The sequence below is a fragment of the Lontra canadensis genome, unplaced genomic scaffold, assembly GCF_010015895.1.
Source record: "Lontra canadensis isolate GAN:19392208 unplaced genomic scaffold, GSC_riverotter_1.0 scaffold3, whole genome shotgun sequence".
Lineage (NCBI taxonomy): Eukaryota > Metazoa > Chordata > Mammalia > Carnivora > Mustelidae > Lontra > Lontra canadensis.
In genome coordinates this window covers 50,598,309-50,611,406 of record NW_022630997.1, presented here as the reverse complement: position 1 = coordinate 50,611,406, position 13,098 = coordinate 50,598,309, and the positions used below count along the sequence as shown (strand labels likewise).

Below are 13,098 nucleotides of genomic sequence, written 5' to 3'. Positions count from 1 at the left end.
CACGGAGCTTTTAAAATATTTATGTACATAACACTAAGAGCACCTAGTAGTTTACTTATTGCATTTTAAAATTTGAGCAATGTATTATTCATGGCTGGTCAGAAATGCATTATGCATGAACCTCCTTTGGTGTACTCTTGCTCCTGTGTGTGTTTGGCTGTCCAATTTCCTGAGGTTATCCCTGGGAACCACTGCCATCTACTGCATGCATAAACACTTCTTAATCACGTGGCCTTCTGTGGGTGGTACGGATTTTTCTGAAGAGCCCAGAAGAGTTCACAGGCATGATCCCATCAGTTCCTGTGAAATTCTGGGGAGTGTGTTAGAGGCAGACGCTGTCACCTGGATTTTACCACTGGGGGGATAGAGACACAGGTCATTTGAGTGGGAAACATCTAGTGCTTAGCCTTTCAGCACAGTGGGATAGGAATGAAAGGCAGATCCCCAGCACTAGATCAATCAATTGGCGGATCGGGATTTAGTGAGTGCACATTCTCAGCTCAGCGTGGGACTAATTGCAGGGCCAGACCATTTTATGTCTTGCTTATGTGATTTGGCAGTTCTGCCATCTTGAAAAAAATATTGTCTTGTCAGTGAATTTTTTGCTAAATTGGCTATAAATTAGGAGGGAAGAAGCAGGAAGGAATTATGAGATGAAAGTGCGTGGGTGGGAATAGAGAGTTACCTTTGAAGGCAAGTATCCTCCCAATGTGATGACACCAAAGATTTCTTACTCTATTCGTAAGACAGTTCTTAGAGGGCAATGAATAAAAACCAGCAATATGCCATTAATAAGTTATAAAATAAGTTATAATGGTTCACAAAATTCTGTGTACTTAGGTCTTTCTCATCTGATTGATTCTCTGGCTGACCCTAACTGTCAATACCCAAACTGTGACTACAGTTGATCCACAGTAATGATTGGAAAGATTTTTAAGTGTATTTTACTTTATTTTATTTTTTTTTAAGATTTTATTTATTTATTTGACAGAGAGAGAAAAAAAGCAAGTAGGCAGAGGGAGAGGGAGAAATAGGCTTCCTTCTGAGCAGAGGGCCCCTTTTGGGGCTCAATCCCAGGACCCTGGGATCATGACTTGAGCCATAGGTAGATGCTTAACTGAGCCACACAGGCTCCCCAAATATATTTTAAATGTAGCTGGAAATTAACTTGAAATCTATGCTGTTGAAGAGATGATATGTCTTTACCCAAAAGTATCTTACTATAATTTCTTTTGATCCCTAGTACCATTTTAACAAGGATGCTTTAAAGGATAGCATAATTAGAAGTCCAGGAGAGGATGTAAATCATAGTACTGTGTGACTACTCAAAAATTACTTTGTGTACCATCTATTTTTATAAACAGGAAACTGAGAACTAGAGAGACATGAAGTGTATTGGCCCAGACACACAGATAGAGGCAGTGCCGAGGAGGACCTCAAGTATCCTGACTCATCAACCCGGTTATCTTCCACTTCTTCTTTTGAACTTTAGTAAGGGAAGCAGAGGGATCAAGCTGTTGACCACCTCCCTTTGTGAACTGGTTAATTAGCAAGCTTTGGGAAATCACCTTCTTAAAAGGAGTTATTTTTCTCACTTATGTGGATGTTCTTTATTCAGTAGCATAAATGTTCTCAGAGACTCTTTTGGTACTTTGAGTTTGAGAGAGTCAGAATTCTCCACTGCCAGACTTTCCATCCCCCCTGCCCACCTCCACCAGATCTACAGCCATTAACTGGAACCTGGGTTGCTGCATTAGCAGGTAACACCAACCACTTAATAAAGCACTCCCGTAGAGTGCAATCATTGGGGAGTTCTGGGTGGGGCATCGTATCTCCTCTGAAACTCGTGTGCTTTCTAGACAAATGCAGAGGGCACGATGGGCAGTCAGAGGAGCAGGGTGAATTAGTTTCAAGGAACATCTTTTATTCATGGGAGTAATACATCAGAGCGAACTGAGCATAGCTCCGTTTTGTCACAGGAATAAAATGAGAAGCACTGGGAACTTGGCACTTTGTCAAAATGCTGTTTATGAATTTGTGCAGTATGTACTCCACACTGTGCAAAACTGTCTGGCTCACTTAGGAATTTGTTTATGAACTTCAATGTGTACACATTTATAGAGACTTCTCAAAATGAAGGATATGGTTAGGCATTTCTGCATTTCTTCTCTCATAGGTGGAAAGACAGAAGCATGATTTTTAAATTCCCTAATAGGGGTAATTCGAGGGCGATGGCTATTGGGCTGGGGACCCTCCCAGCATTTAGTGAGAGACTTGTACCACTGAGTCGGTGGTGGAAATCCTCTGTCTGACCAGCGGTTCTGGAACCATCTGCGCCTTGTGAAGCGTTGGCCTGGATGTTAGTAGATCCTCTGTAGCATGTTTCCAGGAAGCCCTCCGTGTGCAGTAATTCACCAGGGCGAGGACTTGAGAGACATTGACTCCACCCCTAGTTTAGCTATTCATGTTTCTGCACTCCCGATTTTCTCCTCTCTGTACTGGTAGTAATAACACAGTTCTCACATGAGAAGGAACGGACATTTGAATCCACGCCTATGTGCGTGGCAGCTAGGAGTGCCCTTCCATGCTATGTTGTCTTGTATTTCAGATCCACAAAGAAGAGGTCCTGGTGCCAGCGGTTATCCCTCTTCTCTGGTAGTCAAAGGTCAGCTGCTAAATACTTGGCATGAATAGGGTCAGCTTCCTCACATGTGAAGCCGAGGCGTCATGGTATTGTATTTGATGACAGGATGAGCTCTGTTCTCCCAACAACATGGTTCCTAAGCACAACCTGCTACCCAATTAGAGGTTTCACTTCTAATGTGGTATCACAGTTTGGGAAAGATGGTATGCTGGTCTTCAATAAAATGTCTTCTTCAAGTGAACCTTCCAAGGTAATTTTGACATTGGGTGACTTTTGTCTTCTCCTTGGATATTAGCATCTAATCCCCAGGGAGAAAACAAGTGCAAACGTGAGGCAGCAAGCGAAATTGTGAAGATCCGGAGAGAAAGCCCCAGAAAGGGTCAAGCTGGAGACGGATGAAGATGCTGTTGCTAATAACGAGCTTCTTGGGGCACCTGGGTGGTTAAGCATTTGCCTTTCGCTTAGGTCAGGATCCCGGCATCCTAGAATGGAGCCCCTGTGTTGGGTTCCCTGCTCAGCGGGGAGCCTGCTTCTCCCTTCCTTTTGTCCCTCCCCTGCTTGTGCCTGCTCTCTCTCTCTCAAATAAATAAATAAATAAAATCTTAAAAATATACTGACTTCTTGATTATCACTTCTCTTTCAGGCTTTGGGTGTGTAGCTCAAGGTGGAATGTTTTGTGTTTACTCTCTAGGGCTCCATTTGCCAGCCCGGGCTGTCAGAACTCTCAGTGAAAATGATTATGGGAGATCTTCAGGGAGAAGGGCCCCTTGCCTTCCTGGGGTAATGTCACTATGATTAGAGGACTGGGATTAGAATAACCTGTGAAGGATTCTGATGAAAGGCCTGGAGTCTGAAAATTTATCCTTTCAAACAGCGCCACAGGTGATTCTGCTATCAGACAAATCACGACGGGAGGAAACACAAATTTGTGTGTATGTTTAAATGACCGTCAAAAGAAGAAAATACGATCTGTGCATGAAACTCTTGAGAATTTACTTTTCCCTTTTAATGTTCATGTCCCACTCTGATTCTAGAGCAGGAATGCAATCTTGGGGGCAGTGTTTTTTGTTTGTTTTGTTTTTCTTTCTTTCTTTCTTTCTTTCTTTTTTTTCCAGTTTTCTTGAGGAATATTTGACAAATTTGTAAGATATTTAAAGTTGTACATTGTGAGGATTTTCTTACACATTGTAAAAAGATTTCCACATCTAGTTAATTAACACCTTCATCACCTCACAGATTTATTCTTTTTATTTACATTTAAGTTCTACCCTCTTAGCAAATTACAGTTACACAATACAGTGTTACCAGCTATAGTCACCATGCCGTGTATTACGTTTATATTCACGTTACAGCTGAAAGTTTGTACCCCTTTACCAACCTTTCCCGATTTCTCTCACTCCCAGCCCCTGGAAACCACTTTTCTACTTTCTCCACCTGGAGGGCTTTTTGCTAAGTGAAATAAGCCAGATAAAGATAGACAAATTCTTTTCTGATGACAGCCTGGAGCCTAGGGCTTATTATCCACTTACAAGTTTCTAGGTCCTAGTGATTCTAGGTCCCAGGTAAGGAGCTTACAACCTATTTGACAAATATCAGAAAATTGTTATTTGCCAACTTTGGAAGTTCTAGTGATAATTTGAAAGTTAAGAAAATGAACGCAAAACAAAATAGCAATGGTGCTTTTTCAGAGATGAACAGGTGAGTAAGAAAAGTGATAATTTGGATTCGGATGCTTTGGGAATTTACTTATTTCTTATATGAGCTCTTGCCTAAATCTTTGAGACTGTGAATTCTGGGATTTAACCATTCATGTAACTTTCAGGGCTTGTGGTTTTTGAGGGGTTTAGTTAAATTCTGGCAACTTAGTTGGCATTTTAAGGGCTTTGGCCTTTGCTGTTGAAAGCTGGTGGTTCTCTACGACTCTTCCTTGGTATAATTCTTTTCTGGACAATTTCTGGGAAAAAAAAAGGATTTTTAAAGCATATAGTTTGTGTCCAATAGGGGTTTTGGTTTTAGCCATGTTGAAGGAAAAAAACAAACAAAAAAACAAATCAACAGGAAGCAGATAGTGTATTTTCAGAGCACAGCTTGTAGAACCCAGCTGAGTCAAAGGAGGGTATCTAAAGGGTGGATTAATGTGTTAATCATTGATGGAAATGGAGGACCGAAGCTCTATTGTCAAGATAAGGGAAGTGGAAGTAGCAAATGTCAGCCCGAAATCCAACTAGAGCAGGAAACAGTGTCCGAAACAAGGTTTATGTTGGAATCAGGCTGTGAAGCCAGAGTTCTGGGATGTGCCAGGTCTCAGGGAGCAGTCTAAGGAGCTTCGTGGTAGGAAAAGCTAGGTTCATACCCTGGCTTTTATACTTGCTAGCTGTGTGATAATGACTGAGGTACTTAACTTCTCTGATCCTCAAATTCCCTATATATAAATTATGTTAGTTATGAAGTGCCTGAGAGAGCTGGTGTGATTCCTATTCATTTTAATGTTGTTACTGTGTGGTACTCTCCTTCTCCCAATAGGAGACTGTGAATAGTTGTCTTGGGCATGTGGGGGGAGGCCAGCCTGAGAGGTAGAGGTGGGCTGACCAGTCACTCTGCCCTTGTTAGAGTTGGTAATCTCACCGGTGTCTGCCACACCCCATCAGGCAAACCCCGTCAGGATCCACCACATTTGTGAAGCTTATATTACCGCTAGCCATTTGTCTTCATTTCCGCTGTATCAACACCAGCTTTCTCTTATTAATGGAGCATTTGCTTAGGAATTATTTTCCAGAGGAATTTAGCCACTAATCCCTTTTATGATAGCAAAATCACCAAGAAGCCCCCTGTGTCAGCTAGGGTCTCAGCAGGCAACAGATGGCACACTTAAATTGGGTAATTTATGGAGGGTTTAATAAGATAATTATTTAGAAAAGTGGGGTGGGGATGTATAAAATTATGAGAGGTGGTGCAGAACCCTGGGGCTAGTCATTGCTGTGGACTCTTCCCATCCCTAACCTTGAAAAGAGAGAGGAAAGAGAGGAGAGGTTATCGGTATCTGGAGACACTGAGAGTTTTCTGAGCAGAGCTGTAGTCTGTTTGAAGGACGAACACCATCTGTGGCAACTGGGCAGGGAAGGAGCCGAAGAAACAAATAACCAGCTCATCCTCTTTCCTTCCTTCCTGGCCAAATCCGGTGGAAATCTAGAGGGCAAGGGAGCCTGATGAGGGAGTCTCCACGGGTCAGTGTCCCTGGGCAGAGAGCAGAGTGGAGGGGGGTGGAGAGTAAATCTGGAGGGACACATAGAACATACCATCTTCTCTCTCTTAGCTACCAAGTGTAGCCATAGTAAGCGTGGTGAGGTCTATCAAGGGATGTGTTGCAAGGTATTTATTGAAAAAACAAATCTATTGAACCTGGGAGGGAGCACCTTAAAGACCTTGATAACCCAGATGGAGTCTGACATACTTGGGTTCTACTCTGGCTCTGTCTCTTATCTTTTCTGGGCTCTTGAAGAAGTCACTTAAATTCTCTCAGCCTCAGTTTCCTTACCTGTAAAATGGGAGTCATGGCACCTATATGACAGAATTGTCACAAGGATTAATGTATATACAGAAATATTTTGTAAACCAAATGGCCATACTCTGTACACACATGATAGATGAGTATACAGAGAGGTTATGCTTGTGCTACCCACCCCCCTCCACCAACTGTCAAACAATTGTGCTTTATTCTGGGTGAAGAGTTGCAATTCTGGTGAGCAAAAGCTAAGACACTTTGAAATCTGCATGGTGTTCTGTTAAAATATGACTTTGGTTCTCATTGGGGAGCCTAACGGTTTCACTTGAGGTGAGGATTGTGTATTAATTTATACCTATGGAAGCCTTGTATGACATTTCCAAATCTGTCTGTAAGATAATGGCTCTAAATGGTTTATGACTTAAAAAAAAATCTAATAAATATAGTAACTTTGTACCTCAGTGTAATGAAAAAATTCATGTTTTGGGATAATCATTCCTCATTGAAATGCATTACTGTTTCCCACCAGCATAAATCTTAGAACTGGAGATCTTTCGTCAGCTTATTTCTTAAAGAAGTGCCTCAGAATGAACAGACACCATGAGGCTGTTCTCCAGTGGCCTCCTCAGCCCAGAAATGTCTAAGCACCGACAAAAGTACAGCCCGACACCAAATGGCCCAGGCACAAGGCCTCTGAAGAGTGAGAACTCAGAAGACGTTTTCTCTATGGTAGTTAACCTTCTACACGCCCCTTCCAGATGGCCATTCCATTGAACTCTGCCTCCATTTCCCCCAATGTGTTTCCATCTGCCTGTGGCATTTATTCAATAAAACATGTTTGCCTGGATTTTCCAAAGATAAGCTCCCTTTATACAGAACGTTGAAAATGAACCCAATACACAAACCCCATATAAGAGATTATAAACGTTCAGAGTATGTTGGGGGGCCCCAAGGCAGGGGAGGCCACCAAGAAGGAGACAGAAGAAGAACAGTTAATCTTCGGATTAGTTAAAATGTGGATACTGCTAAGACCCCGATCCAAAGGGGGAAATTGCCTGGGGAAATCAACTAATTTGACTGCTAGAGCAGAAGCTGGGCTCAAACCACATGCCTGGAGCTTTAGTGCCTTGTTCAGTAGCGAAGTTTTCGACCTTTAAAAAAATTTTCTTTCTGCCTTTATGTGTATCTTGGATGATATTTACATGCACAGTACATTCCCATAGGTATAACCAGGTTTTCATGTCAACTCCTGCTACTGCGTTCTCCTCTCAAGTTGGAACACAAAGGAAAGCATATCATTACAGTGATAACCTGAATCTATTCCTATGTATTAATATTAATAGGTGCAGGTGAACATCCAAAAATATGCTTGTTTGATCTTCAAATGATCTCCAGAGTCTAACCATGTTTCCGCATCTCTCCAGCTGTCACCTTGGCCAGGGCCACCAACCTTATCTCACTTGGGTTCTTATAAGAGCCTCCTAGTCTCCCTGCTACTACTTACTGTCTTTTCTCCCCCTAGTTTGTTCTCAACAGAGCAGCTGGGATGGTCCTTTGAAAATGCACATGGATCGGGGTGCTTGGGTGGCTCAGTCGGTTAAGTGACTTCATGACCTTCAGCTCAGGTCGTGATCCCAGTGTCTTGTGTCAGGTTCCCTGCTTAGTGGGGAGTCTCCTTCCCCCTCCCCCTGCTCTTGTGCTCTCACTTATTCTATCTCCCTCTCTCTCTCTCTCTGAAATAAATAAATAAATAAAATCTTAAAAAGAAAAAGAAAATGCAAACAAATCCTATCAGTCTTCTGCACAAAGGCTGTGCCAGCTGCTCATTTCATTCAGCCTAAAAGCCACAACCTTACAAGGATCTGTGCAGCCTTCTGTGACCTACCCTTTGGTCACATCTCACCGCCTATGCTCTCCTGCCTACTTAGCTTCAGCCCTTATGAGTCAGTCTCCTTCCTGTTCTTCAAATACAGTGGGGACACTCTCACCTTAGGGCCCCTGCCCCAGCTGTTCCTCCTCTCAGGAGCGGTCTGCTACCAGATTTTTGGATAGCGAACCTCCTCACCTCTTCCCGGTCTTTGTTTAATTGTCCCCTTTTCTTCCAGGCTCTCCTAACCATCGTATTTAAAACAGCAAGTCTTCTTTCTGTCCCTATGCCCCAATTCCTGATCCTTCTCATCCTGTTCCCCCAGGCCTCTTAACAGGTACCATTTAACATACGATACAACTTTATTTATTATAGTTATTACAGTATGAGCTCCAGAAAGGCCCGTGTTTTCGCTTGTTTGGTTTACCACACATCTCAAGCCCAAAGAACAGAGCCTGGTACGTGACTGACAGTAAGCAAATAGCATCGATTGAAAGCAATTTGCTAACTCATTCAGTAGGCATGCACTGAATATCTACTCTGTACTCGGCATTGTGCTGGATGTGGAGGGAAAATGAGGAAGAAAGTCAAGATGTGGTTTCTGTTCTCAGACCGCTAGAGCCTGGTGGTGAATCAGAGTGAATTAATCCAATAACCAGGGTAGTGAGCGTGCCTGTTTGCCTTTGCGCTTTTGTTTGAGGAAGCTGTCCATCTGAGATTTTCAATCAGGAAAGGAGACGTTAGCCAAATATTACGCTTGTCAAAGCAAAAGAAGAAAAAAAAGAAAAGAAAAAAAAAGTCTGGATGTTAGTGGGGAAATAACTTTATTGAAGATGGGAACGGGGGAGGGGAGACTCCTCTGCAATTAGAAGATGCGCAAAACCCCAGCCAAACACTTCCCAGGGAAGGTGCGTGGGGTGGGCTGTGAGCTGAGCTGTCTTGGGCAATGACAGAAAGCGAGTTCTGGACAGAAAGCGAGTTCTGGGCTTAGCTGCCACAAACCGGCCTGAATTCATGTCAAGCACAAAGCTTGATCAGCTTTGTTGGTGTTCATAAGCAAAAGTTAAGGTTTAACCATAACGCAATTGATGGCTTATGTTTCATTCCTCAATCTAATTGTTCCCTTTGGGGGTTACTTTTGCTGCTGTATTAAGAATGCTGTACTATGGTGATCAGAAACAGTACAGATACTCTTTGACCATTAGATTACCAACTGTAGCAAAGTCCCTTTCCACGGGGTCCGTGGTTGTCAAACATACACGGTATTTCCTGGGGGTGTGGGGGCGTGGACAGTGACGAGAGTGCACATCTCCACTGCCCCGGACAAACCAGAGGCATGGTCTACAATTCAGCAGTGACACTGGACTTCGGAAACTGTACTAGAAGTCCTCTGGCTTTTCAAAATGGCCTCAATTTTTTACCACCCAGTCATGTTGCATGCTTGTAACAAGCTCCTTGCTTTTAACTGAACATTGTCACCAACACCGTCGGGCCGGATCCCTGTTGTTAAGCATGTTTTATTGAAGGGTACACCGTGCATATAAACACTGCAGGCAGAAGAGGAGAGAACACCAATTAATATCCAAACGAATCTGTTCAATGAACTATAAAACCGACGGTTCTTTCGGAGCACATTAAGAGTACGGTGACCTGCTACCAGAGAACTGCATTTTCATTGTGAGAAATAATTCTTGCAGGAGACCTTCCACAAAACCACTATTTCTTAGATTTTATTTGGGAAAGTCAGCAGCTGCTGGCCGCTCTAATCGCACATGCTTTGGCCTCCTAGAAGGACATCTGGCATTTGAACTATAAAACACTGCACCGGCTCTTGAATTCTCTGACTGAGATACTGATAAACTCATCGAAATGTCTACCAGCCTTTAAAAGAAGTCCCTAAAAAAATGAGTCTCCGTCCGGAGTTATATAACCGTTCCTGTTGGAAGAGTCATGGGCTAGGAGGGAGGGAGAAAAGCAGGGGAGCAGGGCGGGAACAGGATTGAGAGGTAACATTTGGGGCACCCCCTCATGTCCCTGACCCTGGGCTTCCCGCATTGGGTACATCATGCCATTTATTTCCCATTGCTGCCTTGTGAGGGGGTAGGGTCCCTATTCTGTGGCTAAAGAAATGGAGAGTCAGAGAGGCTAACGAGCCTCTTCCAGTTTCACAGCTAGAAGAAAAAAGTATGGGTTTCGTACCAGGCCTGTCTGATTCCGGCTTCAGGGCTGTCTTGTCATTTGTCTTGTTTGTTTGTTTGTGCAGAACAACTTAGCAACATAAAATTCTGGTTTCTGCTGGACAACATTGTTTTACACACACATCAAATAGGTCCAATAAATAAATAAGCAGCAACTTCATAGATAAAAATGGGAAGAAAAGAAACCTTTTATCTTTGGCCTTTTAATCCATCTGCTATAAGCCAGCTACTAAGTATACATACACACAAAGTGACTGCAGTGCTGGGAATAAGATTTGTTGTTGTTGGTTTTGCTTTTTTACAGAGTTTTTTTTTTTTTTTTTTTCTACTTTGAGATTATAAGGAACAGGGTCACAGCACAAGTCAAGTCAGAAGTAGGACAGAGAAACATGGGAAGGCCGGCTTGGTTATCTGAGATTATTAAAAATGGCTGACCCCTAGCAATATGTAAAACATGCAAAATGTGAATAAAAAATACAAACAAATTTTCCTTTTGAAAGTACTTTTAAGAAGGAATGCAGGATGGGGTTCCTGGGCAGCTCAGTTGGTTAAGCATGGGACTCTCGGCTTCTGCTCAGGTCATGATCTCAGGGTCCTGAGATGGAGCCCCAGGCAGCTTTGGGGCTGACCTAGGACTGGGCTTGAGATTCTCCGCCTCTGAGCCTCCCCCGTTCACCCACCCATGAGTGTGCTTGCTCTAAAATAAATAAATAAATAAATAAATAAATAAATAAATAAACAAAATCTTAAAAAAATTAATAAAGGAAGGGAGGGCCTTGGAAGTTTTGCCCTTGCTTCCACTCCTCACCCCGCATTTCCAATTCCCTGGCTTTAGCTGGCTGGGACTGTCCACTTGAAGGTGACCATGTTTAGAGTCCAACACGGGAAGCAGAAGGTGAATGGTCATGGTGGCCTCTGTTTTCGTGAAGTCCAGCTTTTCCTTTTTTGCTGTCTAGTCATCCTCAAGAGTCTTGGGCTTCCTGGTGTGGACATTGTCATCCTCATCATCTTGAGCTGCCGTGTGCCATCACTGCCACAGCCTTCCTCTCCATCCTCTTCCTCAGCATCGCCTTCTTTCTCCTCCTCTTCCTCCCTGCTCCTTCGTCTTCTTCATTTCGTCTTCTTCATCACTGTCGGCCTCCTGCTCCCCATCTTCTTCTTGAGCTTTCCCATCAGGAGGCGCTTCTCTCCCATTCTCACCTCCTTCACTACTTCCTTCTCCTGTAAGTCCTTGGTGTCCATGGCTGCATCTGACATGATGGGGCACACTGGGGACCCAATGCCATGGGTTAGAAGGAAAGTGAGAGTTGGAGGGCTCTAGTGGTAAAGGGGCAGGAGTCCAAGGTGGCGGGGGTAGTAGCTGCGAACTTTGAGTGGGACTGGGAACTGTGCAAAGATGGCTTTTCAGAGCAGACAGCAGGGGTGTCTCATCATGTGAAGTAGGAGCTCGAGCAAATCACACGGGAGCTTTGGTTTTCTGTTTTCTCTGTTGTAAAGTGGAGATAAAATACTACCAGTCCAGTCCACTTTGCAGAGGTGATGTTAAATTAAATCTGTGTGAAAGCACACTAAAAAAGGAGTTAAGAGCTTTACAAATGCAAGTCTTTGTCGTTATGGAATTGAATGAAATTAACATTTTACCTGCCTGGAATACATTTGCTGTTGTCCTTAGGTTAAGGCACAGCATTAGACATAGTCCTTGGAGAAGAGCTGCTCATCACTACAGAATTAACAAATGCTGAGGAACACATGCTAAGCCCAGCCACAGAGGTTCCACATGTGTGTTAGATGCAGGACAAGTACAGTGCAACTATGGTCCACTGGCTGAAACCATTTCCAAATTCATAAAAATATTTTTAGGGTACTTTCTCTCTCTTCCCCCACCACCTCTCTTTCCTGTCATTTCATTTTTGGGGTATTTATGTCCTCAAGCAAGTTTCTTGATCTTTTTGCACTTGCATGACTTTATCATCAGTAAAATGTAATAATGATACTTACTACAGAGTGTTTATTCCTTCACTTATTTCACAAACATGCCAAATGCCTACTGTGTACTAGACATTGTTTTAGTTGCTGGGAATTTAACAATGAACAAAACAGACAAAAGTCTCTACCCACTTACGTCCTAGTGAGGGATAAAAACAGTAAGTAAGAAAAAAAAAGAATACAGAGTATGTTAGATGGTGTTGAGAGCTAAAGAAAAGAATAAAGCAGGAAAAGGGAAATAATGATTAGGGATGGGAGGGATGATTTGCCCCTTTAGACATGGTGGCTCAGAAGGCCTCACTGGAAAGTGACTATTTAATAAAGACTAAAAACCAAAGTAACTGAGACAGGGAGTCACAAGGCTATCCTGGGAGAGAAGCATTCCACATGTGTTGTGTGTGTGTGTGTGTGTGTGTGTGTAGTTTGTAATGGGAATATTGCAAATGAAATAACTAATTTCACTCACAAGAGGTACTCAGTACCTGGTTGTTAACCATGAAGAGACAAAAATACTATGTGTCTCTAGGTTCTCTATGGAGAATTCTGAATCCGGAAAGAATGGTTTGGTAAATAAAAATGGAAAGCCAACAAAATGAAAGCACCATTTACCTCAAACTTGTACATTGGGAGTATTAAGAAATCTCAGTGCATGGGTGTGGTGCATAAACAATGACTCTTGGAACCCCGAAAAAATAAAATTAAAGAAAAAAAATCTCAGTGCAGAGTCTCTCGGTCAAGTGCCAAGAGCTAGTCCCACCCCTTCACACGCCTGAAGACTTGTGCTGGCTTAGTTATTACTCATTTGTGAACTCGAATTCAAAATGGCCTTGGGTAAAGTTTTTGACCTGCAGATCCATTAGAAGTACTAAAGGGAGATAGCTTTTAAGGTTGGTGTCAAAGC

At 42.9% G+C, this 13,098-nt stretch overlaps 1 pseudogene; it reads right to left on the bottom strand.

Moving 5' to 3' along the window:
* Positions 1-11,163: 11,163 nt before the first annotated feature.
* LOC116857730 lies at positions 11,164-11,468 on the bottom strand (annotated as a pseudogene).
* Between the last annotated feature and the right edge of the window lie 1,630 nt (positions 11,469-13,098).